The following is an 11320-nucleotide window of genomic DNA, read 5'->3' on the forward strand; positions in this document are numbered from 1 at the left end:
GTTATTGCAGGTAATTCTCACTGTCTAAGCCCAGGGGAGGCCTTGAAGGTTACTAGCCTTTCTGCCACGTTTAGGGCCTAAGAATTTCATTGATGTCCAAATCTCAGAGCCAAATGTTCAAACTTCCAGAATCTACAATGCCTTTTTTAAGATTCTGTTGCTCCCTTCAGGCACTGCTAGGGAGTGGGTTGAAAATGGCTGAGAATCCCCACTAATCCCATAAGACTTTAATCTTGGCAAATTTATTTTAATTTACCAGTTTAGACAGAAGTGGGTGTCATCTTCAGATACTTTTGCTTTAGCCCCACAAACTCCTCTTAAGACAAGGGAGCCCAAAGTTCCTGAATAACTTCTTAGATAGAAGGGATGGGAAATTATAAAGAACAAAATAAAATCTCTCATAATCATTATGTTTCTCTCTGAGGACTTAACCTGACTGCTTCTTCGGTTTTCTTTTTCTTTCTTTTAATGCAACGATTGAATGCTTGCTAGGGGCCAACCTCACAGAAATTCTTAGGGATCAATATCACTAATCCCATCTGAGAGTTGAAGAAACTAGAGGGCAGAAAAGATGAATAAAATAGCAGAGCTGATATTTGACATTGTATCTGTTTACCAATTTCAACAGAAGTGTATTTAAATGGAAAGAAATGTCTAATATGAGACTAGGACTCCTGCAAAACAGCCCAAACTCCTGCAAAGTGGGTGATCTTGACAAAGTTGTTTAACCTCCCAGATCTGCAGTGTGCTTATCCAGAAACTGAGGTACCTGCTCACAGAGTTTATTTGGTTATTAAATGAGAGCATATATGATCTACTACTTTGTAAAGTCCGTTGTAAAGTTGGAGGCACTGTACAAATGTAAGACACTAAGCTCTTTCTATAACATTATGGCTCTACAAATTACACTTTCAGATTACACACACACACACATATTCAGATATATATGAAGCATGCAGGCCTGTATACATACATATATATATATATATATATATATATATATATGAATCATTTTTCTATACACCAGAAACTAATACAACATTGTAAGTCAACTATACTTCAGTAAAAAAAGGAAAAAAAATCACGATCATGTTCAGTGATCCCCAACTACTAAAGATGCAAGAAACAGTCTACAAGCAGAGCTGAACATCAATTAAGAAATAAACAGAAACCAAGTGATGAGCCATCTGTGAAGAATCTATGCACATTAAATTCAAATTTAAAAATCTAAGCATTCTGACGGAACAAGTTATAGACTACAAATGAGAGCAGGATGACAGTATGTGTTATGACTACAGACAAAAAGAAACACCAACAAAAAATTAAGGCCCCAAATTGAAGATACAAACTAGAAAACCTGTAATGTTTTCCATTTTTATCACGTCTAGCATGTACCAGGAACAGGTACACGTGAAGGTAAGTGTTAGATGATCAGTGATGTGATTATTCCTTTTGTATTCAGTCTCATTGAGAAATGACAGACAGGTGTCAGAGAGAAACAATACCTTTTTACTAGTAATAACAGTTGTTCATTTGGTATTGAGCATTTACTAAGTGCTTTACAGGGATTAATTAATTGCCTAATAATGCTCTGATTATTCTATCCCCATTTCACAGAAAAGGAAATGGAAAGACAGAGAGGGAGAGAGACAAAGGAAGAAAGAGGGACATATAGTATTAAGTAGCAGACCAATATTTGAGCCCCAAAACTCTGGCTTCAGGAGAGGGCACTTAACAAGTGTATTGTGAAGTTGGATTGAAGAACCTAACTTAGCCCTGAATCCAGAAGAGCCCTCCTCATATAGCAGCCCAGATATATATCTCTGCACACACAACTTTGTGAATTTGGGCTTCCAGAACACCCTAGGGAGTTATCACCTGCCTCCAGCCCCCCAAGCACAGAGAGGCCGAAAAGCCCCACACTTGAGAGACTAGTGGATTTTTATCTAAGTCTCTGAGGTGTGCCAATCTGAACCAAGGCTTCTAAGATGGGGTTTTGTCCCTCCTCACCATCTTTCCCTTTCTTCAAGTAACTGCAAGGCTAGAAAACAGCAGAGCCACAGATCAAAGTATTCTCAGTCTCTGAATCACGTGTTGGAAATGTATCCGTCCCCCTCCCCCAACCCTCAGGGCTTCCCTCATAGCTCAGTGGGTAAAGAATCTGCCTGCAATGCAGGAGACTCCGGATCGATTCCTGGGTTGGGAAGATCCGCTGGAGAACGGATAGGCTACCCACTCCAGTATTCTTGGGCTTCCCTTGTGGCTCAGCTGGTAAAGAATCCGCCCGCAATGTGGGAAACCTGGGTTTGATCCCTGAGTTAGGAAGATCCCCTGGAGAAGGGAAAGGCTACCCACTTCAGTGTTCTGGCCGGGAGAATTCCATGGACTGTATAGTCCACGGGGTCACAAAGAGTCAGACACGACTGAGCGACTTTCACTCACTCACTTACCCCACCTCCCGCAGCCAGAAATATCTTCCTCTGATGGTTAAAAGAAATAAACCTTTGTTGTAAATGAGCCACAACACACATTAGGGGTCTATTTGTTATTGCAGCTAACCTGCCTGCCAATGCAGGAGACGCAAGAGACCTGGGTTCGATCCCTGGGTTGAGAAGATCCCCTGGAGAAGGGAATGGCAACCCACTCCAGTACTCTTGCCTGGAAAATTCCATGGACAGAGGAGCTTGGCGGGCTACAGTCCCTGGGGTTGCAAAGAGTCTGACAGGACTGAGCACACACATTTACCCTAACCAAAATAGAGGAGCACAGAGAGAAAGGCCGTGTTTACATCAAACTGTAACATATTATCCCTGCCCAGCAGAGCAACACGGATTGATTAATGGATCCCAGACACTCTTCACTCCACCAATTATATAAATTACTCCTTTTCCTGTGGGGACAAGCTAATGAGAAAGGTGAAAGGAAGAGCAGAAAGCTTTACACCAATATCTCTCAGAAGGAGAAGTTTCTACGTTGAGGCAGAAATGTGAGGAGAGTGAGAAAACTGGAAGAACACTGTTTTCCCCATTCTGTAGATATTATTATCCTTCTTTGAGATGAGAAAATTGAGGTACAAAGAGGTTAAGTAACTTGTGTACATTTCCTTATACTTCTTTTATTTGTAAGACATAATTTGATTATATGACAGCAAAACAAAAGGTCTAAAAGCAATATATGCCAAATGTGAACACAATTATGGAGATGTGAACATACATTCATGCACTAAAGACCAAAATTAGGGAAGAGATTTTTTAAACAAAATGTCTTTGACAAGAAAAGCTTAAACCGAAATACGATAGATTTGCCTATTATACTTCCCTACTGTAAATATTAATCTGTTAAATATTTAACAATGTACTGTTCTCCTCTCAAAAAGAACATCCAGAGAACACACTAAGGAATCAAGGCTGTGTCCTCGGTTTTGAAGAAGAAAATCGTATATCAGTGCAATGCAGTTTTCCAAAAAATTCAGAATCTCTACTTTAAACCAGGTCTTTGCATGTGTGTGTGCATGCTAAGTCGATTCAGTCATGTCCAGCTCTTTGCAACCCCATGGACTATAGCCCACCAGGCTCTTCTGTCCATTCTCCAGGCAAGAATACTGAAATGGGTTGCCATGCCCTCCTCCAGGGGATCTTCCTGAACCAGGAATCAAATACTTTATGTTGATTCCTTCAACTTCACATAATACTCATCCCCGATCATTTCCATCTTCCTCAAATTCTGGGCCTCTAAAGAATCTCACTTTCAGTTCCGCAGACACTGAAAGTTGGGATGTGAAAATAATTCTGTTTCATGGGAGCTGAAAGTGGGGTCTTTAAGACAGAGAGCTGTGTTGGACGCTTCCTCTGAAAGTGACCAAGGCTCTGAGACTCTCCTATGAGTTCTGAGAGAATGACACGGCATCTGAAATGCACAAGTATAAGATAGCATCAGAGCGCAAACTTACTAGTCTAAAATACAAAATAGGAGACTTCCCTGGTGGTCCAGTGGTTGGGAATCCACCTTCCAATGCAGGGCATGCGGATTCCATCCCTGGTCAGAGAACTAAGATCCCACATGCCTCAGGGTGACTAAGCCTTCACACCGCAACTACTGAGCCCGTGTGCCGCAGTGAGAAAGAAGCCCGCAAGCCACAGGAAAGATCTCATGTGCCCCAACTAAGACCCGAAGCGGCCAAAAATAAATAAGTAAATATTTTAAAAAATACACAATATAACTGCCTCATTCACACAATCTGCACATTCTCCCTTTGTGTGCACCCTACGTTAGAATCTACATCATTCTCAGGAACAACATGTGAAGGGCTGGCACGGGAGTGAGACCACTTGATCTCCCCAGGATGAAGGCCTTCTCTCTCTCGAGTCAGCTTGAATCTGTAGGTTGCTTGGAAGGCAGGAACCAGAGATTGGGGCTTGGAATAAATGTTGAACTTTCTCCAGCTTCCCTCCTTGGCCCTCTTCTCATTCTATATCTGTTCCCCAGGCTATCTCACCCACACACGTAACTTATATCATGTAATAGAGGCAGATGACTCACAAACATGTATCTCCCAGCCTTAACCTCTTCTCTGAGTTCCAATCCATCCATCAGTCTTGACATTTCCACTTGAAAGTCTCAAGGGCATCTCAAAATAAGCACATCCCTGAAACCAGCTCATGAAGTTCCCATTCAAGACCGCCTCTCCTGGTGTGCTATCTCAGTAGGATGGCACTAAATTTACCTGGCTGCATAGGAAGAATAGCAGGAGTCATCCTTGATAAGATCCTCTTCCTTACCACCTTCATAGTTGATTCTTTCCTGAGTCTTGTTGATTCTAGCCTTTAAAAAAGTCTCACCAATATTTATACTTTAATCCATCACAATCAACAAAATTACCTTTCAATTACCCTCAACTCTCACCTGGGCAATTACAATAGCCTATCTGATCTCCAGGCTTCCATTTTCCAATTTACCCTTCATATTATAATTATAATGGTTCATCAATATTTAAAACATTTATCATTATCCCATGCCTCCTCCAGCAATCATTTCCCACTGCTCTTGGAATAAATAATAAAATTTTCTAAATGCCATTTGAGGTTCTGCCTGGCCTCAGTGCATCTCTCCAACTTCATCTTCCTTCACACTCCGCAACCCCCCAAAACCACAGCTCCGAACACCCTGGTGTTTCAGGGTCTTGTATTTGTTGTAGCTCCCTGAGCCCCAGCAGCAGGGCACTTGCTATTCCTCCTCTCAAGCACCCGCATACACCCATCCCTTCTTCACAATGAGTCAAGACTGATGGATGGATTGGAACTCAGAGAAGAGGTTAAGGCTGGGAGATACACGTTTGTGAGTCATCTGCCTATTCACTGCATATTTTTTTCAGATCTTGATTCAGTTAGGACATCCTCAAAACTGCTCCCTGGCCTCACTGACTCAAACAAATTTCCCTGGTCTAGGATCTCCAAGGCCCATGTTCCTCCTTCATAGCGTTCGTCATCATTGCCATTTTATATCTGTAAGATCTGAAGGAAAGAATTGTGTCTGTCTGTTTTTACTCATGACTTTGTATCCCAATGTTTTGCACAAATTTTGCCCATAAAAGGTATTCAATATTATTTTGGCAAACGAGTAAATAAAAAATGGTCAGTGGAAATAGAACTACTGTATGACCCAACAATTCCACTCCTGGATATATATTTATAAAAAAAAAAATTATTCAAAACACTAATTCAAAAAGACACATGCACCCCAGTGCTCACAGCAACACTATTTACAATAGTCAAGATATGGAAGTAACCTAAATGTCCATCAACAGATGAATGGATAAAGGTGTGGTATATATAGGACATACATTCATAGTAGTATATGGAATACCACTTAGCCATAAAAATGAATGAAATTTTCCCATTTACAGACACAAAGATAGATCTGGAGGGTACTATGGTACATGAAATGTCAGACAGAGAAAGACAAATACTGTATGATATCACATATGTAGAATCTCTAAACAACAAACTAGTGAATAAAACAAAAAAGAAGCAGACTCACAGATACAGAGAACAAACTAATAGTTGCCAATGGGGAGAGGGGAGAGGGGAGGAAGGAGGGACAATATTGGAATAGGAAGGAAAAAAGTTATTATGAGATTATATGAAATCATGTATGTGAAACTTTTGAAAGCTGTTAAGCACTACTCACACTCAGTTCTCAACACATGTTCAGTTCAGTTCAGTCATTCAGTCATGTCCGACTCTTTGCGACCCCATGAATCGCAGCACGCCAGGCCTCCCTGTCCATCACCAACTCCTGGAGTTCACTGAGACTCACATCCATCGAGTCAGTGATGCCATCCAGCCATCTCATCCTCTGTCGTCCCCTTCTCCTCCTGCCCCCAATTCCTCCCAGCATCAGAGTCTTTTCCAATGAGTCAACTCTTCGCATGAGGTGGCCAAAGTACCGGAGTTTCAGCTTTAGCATCATTCCTTTCAAAGAAATCCCAGGGCTGATCTCCTTCAGAATGGACTGGTTGGATCTCCTTGCAGTCCAAGGGACTCTCAAGAGTCTTCTCCAACACCACAGTTCAAAAGCATCAATTCTTCAGTGCTCAGCCTTCTTCACAGTCCAACTCTCACATCTATACATGACCACAGGAAAAACCATAGCCTTGACTAGACGGACCTTTCTTGGCAAAGTAATGTCTCTGCTTTTGAATATGCTATCTAGGTTGGTCATAACTTTCCTTCCAAGGAGTAAGCATCTTTTATTTTCATGGCTGCAATCACCATCTGCAGTGATTTTGGAGCCCCCCAAAATAAAGTCTGACACTATTTCCACTGTCTCCCCATCTACTTTCCATGAAGTGATGGGACCAGATGCCATGATCTTCGTTTTCTGAATGTTGAACTTTAAGCTAACTTTTTCACTCTCTACTTTTACTTTCACCAAGAGGCTTTTTAGTTCCTCTTCACATTCTGCCATAAGGGTGGTGTCATCTGCATATCTGAGGTTATTGATATGTCTCCTGGCAACCTTGATTCCAGCTTGTGTTTCTTCCAGTCCAGTGTTTCTCATGAGTACTCTGCATAAATAAGCAGGGTGACAATATACAGCCTTGACGTACTCCTTTTCCTATTTCAAACCAGTCTGTTGTTCCATATCCAGTTCTAACTGTTGCTTCCTGACCTGCATACAGATTTCTCAAGAGGCAGGTCAGGTGGTCTGGTATTCCCATCTCTTTCAGAATTTCCCACAGTTTATTGTGATCCACACAGTCAAAGGCTTTGGCATAGTCAATAAAGCAGAAATAGATGTTTTTCTGGAACTCTCTTGCTTTTTCCATGATCCAGCGGATGTTAGTTATTATTAATATTATAGGTTTCTCTCTTTTTCTGTACTTCTTTTTCTTTTTTCCCTGTACTTCTAAGTCTTATCGGTGGCTTCATAATCTGACTGACTAGGTCTTTTTGTAATCACATTAGTATATAAAGTCAGTATTCCCTGTCCTTTGAGAGATGGAAGTTGGATCTGGTTTAATGTAAAAAGATAGCCCCATTCCCACACACCCAAAATGCAGAACCAGGCTTCACACACACAGGAGAACATATTTGTGATCTATGTAACTTACAATCTGATCCCCCTTACTATCTCTCCTCTGAAGAGACAGTGCTCTTGCAGAAGGATGTGATGGCATCCCAAGTCTCTTCTTCAATGGCATAACCCCAGTTATTACCCATAAAACAGCATTTCTCAAATCTTCATAATCATGGTTCAACTATATTCCCTCTCATGGATGATGTACCCAGAATTGAGTATAATGCTTGGAGTGTGGTTTAATGAAGTGCCCTGCTCACCACTGGACAGTAATAAGCAACTTATGACTAAGTTTATGGGATTCCCAGGTGGCTCCGTGATAAAGAATCTGCCTGCCAATGCACGAAACAAAGATGTGAGTTTGCTCCCTGGGTCGGAAACATCCCCTGGAATAGGAAATGGCCACACACTCTAGTATTCTTGCCTGGGAAATTTAATAGACAGAGGAGCCTGGGGGGCTATAGTCCATGAGGTTGCAAAGGGTCAGATATGACTCAGCAACTGAGCACACATACCCACAACTAAGTTGATAGATTTTGTTGCTTGTTGTTTATTCCCTAAGTCATGTCCAACTCTTTTGTGACCCCATGGACTGTAGCTCACCAGGCTTCTCTGTCCATGGGATGTCCCAGACAAGAATATTGGAGTGGATTGCCATTTCCTTGTCCAGGGGATCTTCTGGAATCGGAGATTGAAATCAAGTCTCTTAACAGTGGCAGGCAGATTCTTTACCACTTAGTCACCAGGGAAATTTACAGACACACTTCCAAAACTATAGTACAGCCTATTTTAAATTGAGAATGAAGGGAAGTGTATTGGATTGAATAGTATCCCCTGCCCTTCTGGATTCATGTCCTTCCCAGAACCTTAGAACGGGACCTAATTTGGAAATAAGTCATTGCAGATATAATTAGTTAGATGAGGTCCTGCTGGAGTAGGATGGACCCTTTATCCAATATAACTAGCGTCCTTATAAAAGAGACAGGGAAACAGATAAAGATAGGAGAATGCCCTGTAAAGACACAGATGCGCAAGAGAAAGACGGCCAGGTGATGACAGGAGGTTGGAATTATGCTGCAGTGTCATGGATTGCCGGCAGCCACCCCAAGATGTGAGAGAGGCGTGGAAAAGATGTTTCTTCTCAGCCCTTCAAAAGGAACCAATCCTGCTAACCCTTGAGCTCGAATTTGTAGCCTTTAGAATGGTGAGAACATTAATTTCTGTTTTAATCCACGACAAACTTTTTAAAAAGAAAAAGTCAATGTTTCTGTAGGTATCTCCCTGTCCTTCCTCCCCATCCTCCTCGTGAACCTTGGATCAGAGGGGTGACCTTGCCCATCTATGCTTGGATCTACTATGTATTGGTCTCAAAAGTCCTCCGTATTCAAATTCTTGGGACCACCTTGCCATAGCTCTCAGAGCTAACCAAAGAAAACAATGTTGCTGGATTTATATTGGATTCCTACCACAGGCATTTGCATTAATGCTGCACTTATCTTGAACAATCTAAAGGCTTTCAAAAAAATGAAACAACTTTGTTTATGCTCCTCTTATATTATTTCCAAAACATGTGTTTAAGCATAATTGGAGAGGTTTTCAGTCTCTCTTTGGGTTATCATATTTAGGTGAGAAAATTAAACATTGGCAACGTTCCTTGCATTTGGTCAAGAGCACCATTTCCAGCTTGTTCTACTTTCTTTTTGGCCCCGTGAATCTCTGTTTGCATTGCTGTTCTCCCAAGGCCTCTGTTTGTCAACTCTAATACCCCTCCCCTCCCTTTTGCATAGATTGACCCTGGGGAATCTTGTGGTTTTCATTTTCATATCAAACACATGTCTGTCTCTCTTAAGGAAATGTTTTAATAAAGCAAGCCAATCTCACCAGCCTGATGCTTCTCTGAGTGCCCTTTTCCCATTGCAAGAGGGCAGGGCCACTGCTGCGACTCTGAGTTAGGTATTCCACCGTCACAAAGTCACACTTGGCTTGGTGAGTGGCAGCAATTACTTGGTGAGGATTTGCTGTGCGCCAGTCGGAGGTCATGGTAATAGAATTCTCCTTTATTCAGGGTCCTGGGACCAATGACCAGAACAGGTCTAGCCTTGAATAAAGCATTTCTGACGAGATGCTTATCTTGAAGAATCTTCTACATCAACTGTAACACTGCAGTTAGAGAGCCAACATATATTCAATATATTGCTATAAAATGGAATGCCAAGAGCTAAAAACCACAATAAAATCTAGCGGTTTTGCAGTCTCAGCAAGCGACTCTCAGAATGAAGAAATGTTTCTATTAAAAAATTATTTGAAAAGCAGAGACATTAATTTTGCATGTCTTATATTACTCTGTTTACAATCTGTTGTTTTAGATAAAGGTCTAGAAAAGATTTCTCATACTTTGTGGGCAGCTTAGTTTCAGTGTACTCCTCCAGGGGAAAAGAATAAGGAAAAATCAAATAAATATGTTTGTGCATAAGGAACAAATAATTTGGTTGCCAAAGGGAAAATTCATTAGGCTGAAAATTATTCTCTAGAGATAGATGTTGTGAAATCAAGGTTTGCTTTTTTTCTTCTTCAAAACTTCTTTGATATTCCATCTTGTTATTTGTGGAGAAGCTCAGTGGCATGAAGAGTCGCAAAACATATTATCATTAGAAGCCATGGGTTCTTAAGCAAAACTTATGTAAAATATTAGGGAATCAAGTCCTTAGAAAAATACCTAATGTATCCAAAACCAAAGCAGTCTGTTTTATCTTAAAAGTTAAGGCAAGAAGAGCAAAACACTCCATCTATGTTCTTTTAGAGAAGGAGGGCTTAATCTCCCATGTCTAAGGAATCTATGTTGGATGATGGATTTCAGGGGATCCCTGAGCATCATGGTTACAGAATTGCAAAGGTGGGATTATTCACTTTCTTCTGAGACAGGGGTCTCTCATTTTATCAGATTTTCAGAAGTCTATGACATCTCAAAATTAAGACACACTGCAAAGAAAACTCTGTGTGAAAGCTTTAAAATAAAACTGTGGGTTATTGTTACTAAAGGAATGATTAAATATTAGAAAACTGAAATGCTTATTTTCTTTCGAATATAAGACAAGAATTAAGATTTTTTATTAATTTTCCTTCTATCAGGAAATGGAGCAGAAAAGAGGAACTAGAGTATTTCCTTTATAGAAAAGAGTAGTATAGCTACAACTCAGGTAAAAAAATTGAGGTAGAGAAAAGGCTTCCCTGGTCTCAGAGGGAAAGAATCTACCGGACAATGCAGGGAACACGGGTTTAATCCCTGATCCAGGAAGATCCACATGCCTCGGGGCAACAAAGTCCATGGGCTACAACTCTGAGCCCGCACCCTAGCAGTGCCCTGCAACAAGAGAAGCTGCTCATGCACCACAAATGGAGAGTAGCCCTGCTCACCACAACTAAAGAAAGCCTTCACGCAGCAACAAAGACAACAGCACAGCCAAAAATAAAAGGTAAATAAACTAAAAAAAAAAAAGTATTGAGGGGAAGAGTCAAGGAACTCTAAAACCTTCAATAAATTTTCCTATAGAATATGACACATTTCATTCAATACCTCCTGGATTAAACACAATGCCCACTTTTGCTAAATGCCGCTGCTGCTGCTGCTAAGTCGCTTCAGTCATGTCCGACTCTGTGCGACCCCATAGACTGCAGCCCACCAGGCTCCCCCATCCCTGGGACTCTCCAGGCAAGAATATTGGAGTGGGTTGCCATTTCCTTC

The sequence above is a fragment of the Bubalus kerabau genome, chromosome 1, assembly GCF_029407905.1.
Source record: "Bubalus kerabau isolate K-KA32 ecotype Philippines breed swamp buffalo chromosome 1, PCC_UOA_SB_1v2, whole genome shotgun sequence".
NCBI classification, from domain to species: domain Eukaryota; kingdom Metazoa; phylum Chordata; class Mammalia; order Artiodactyla; family Bovidae; genus Bubalus; species Bubalus kerabau.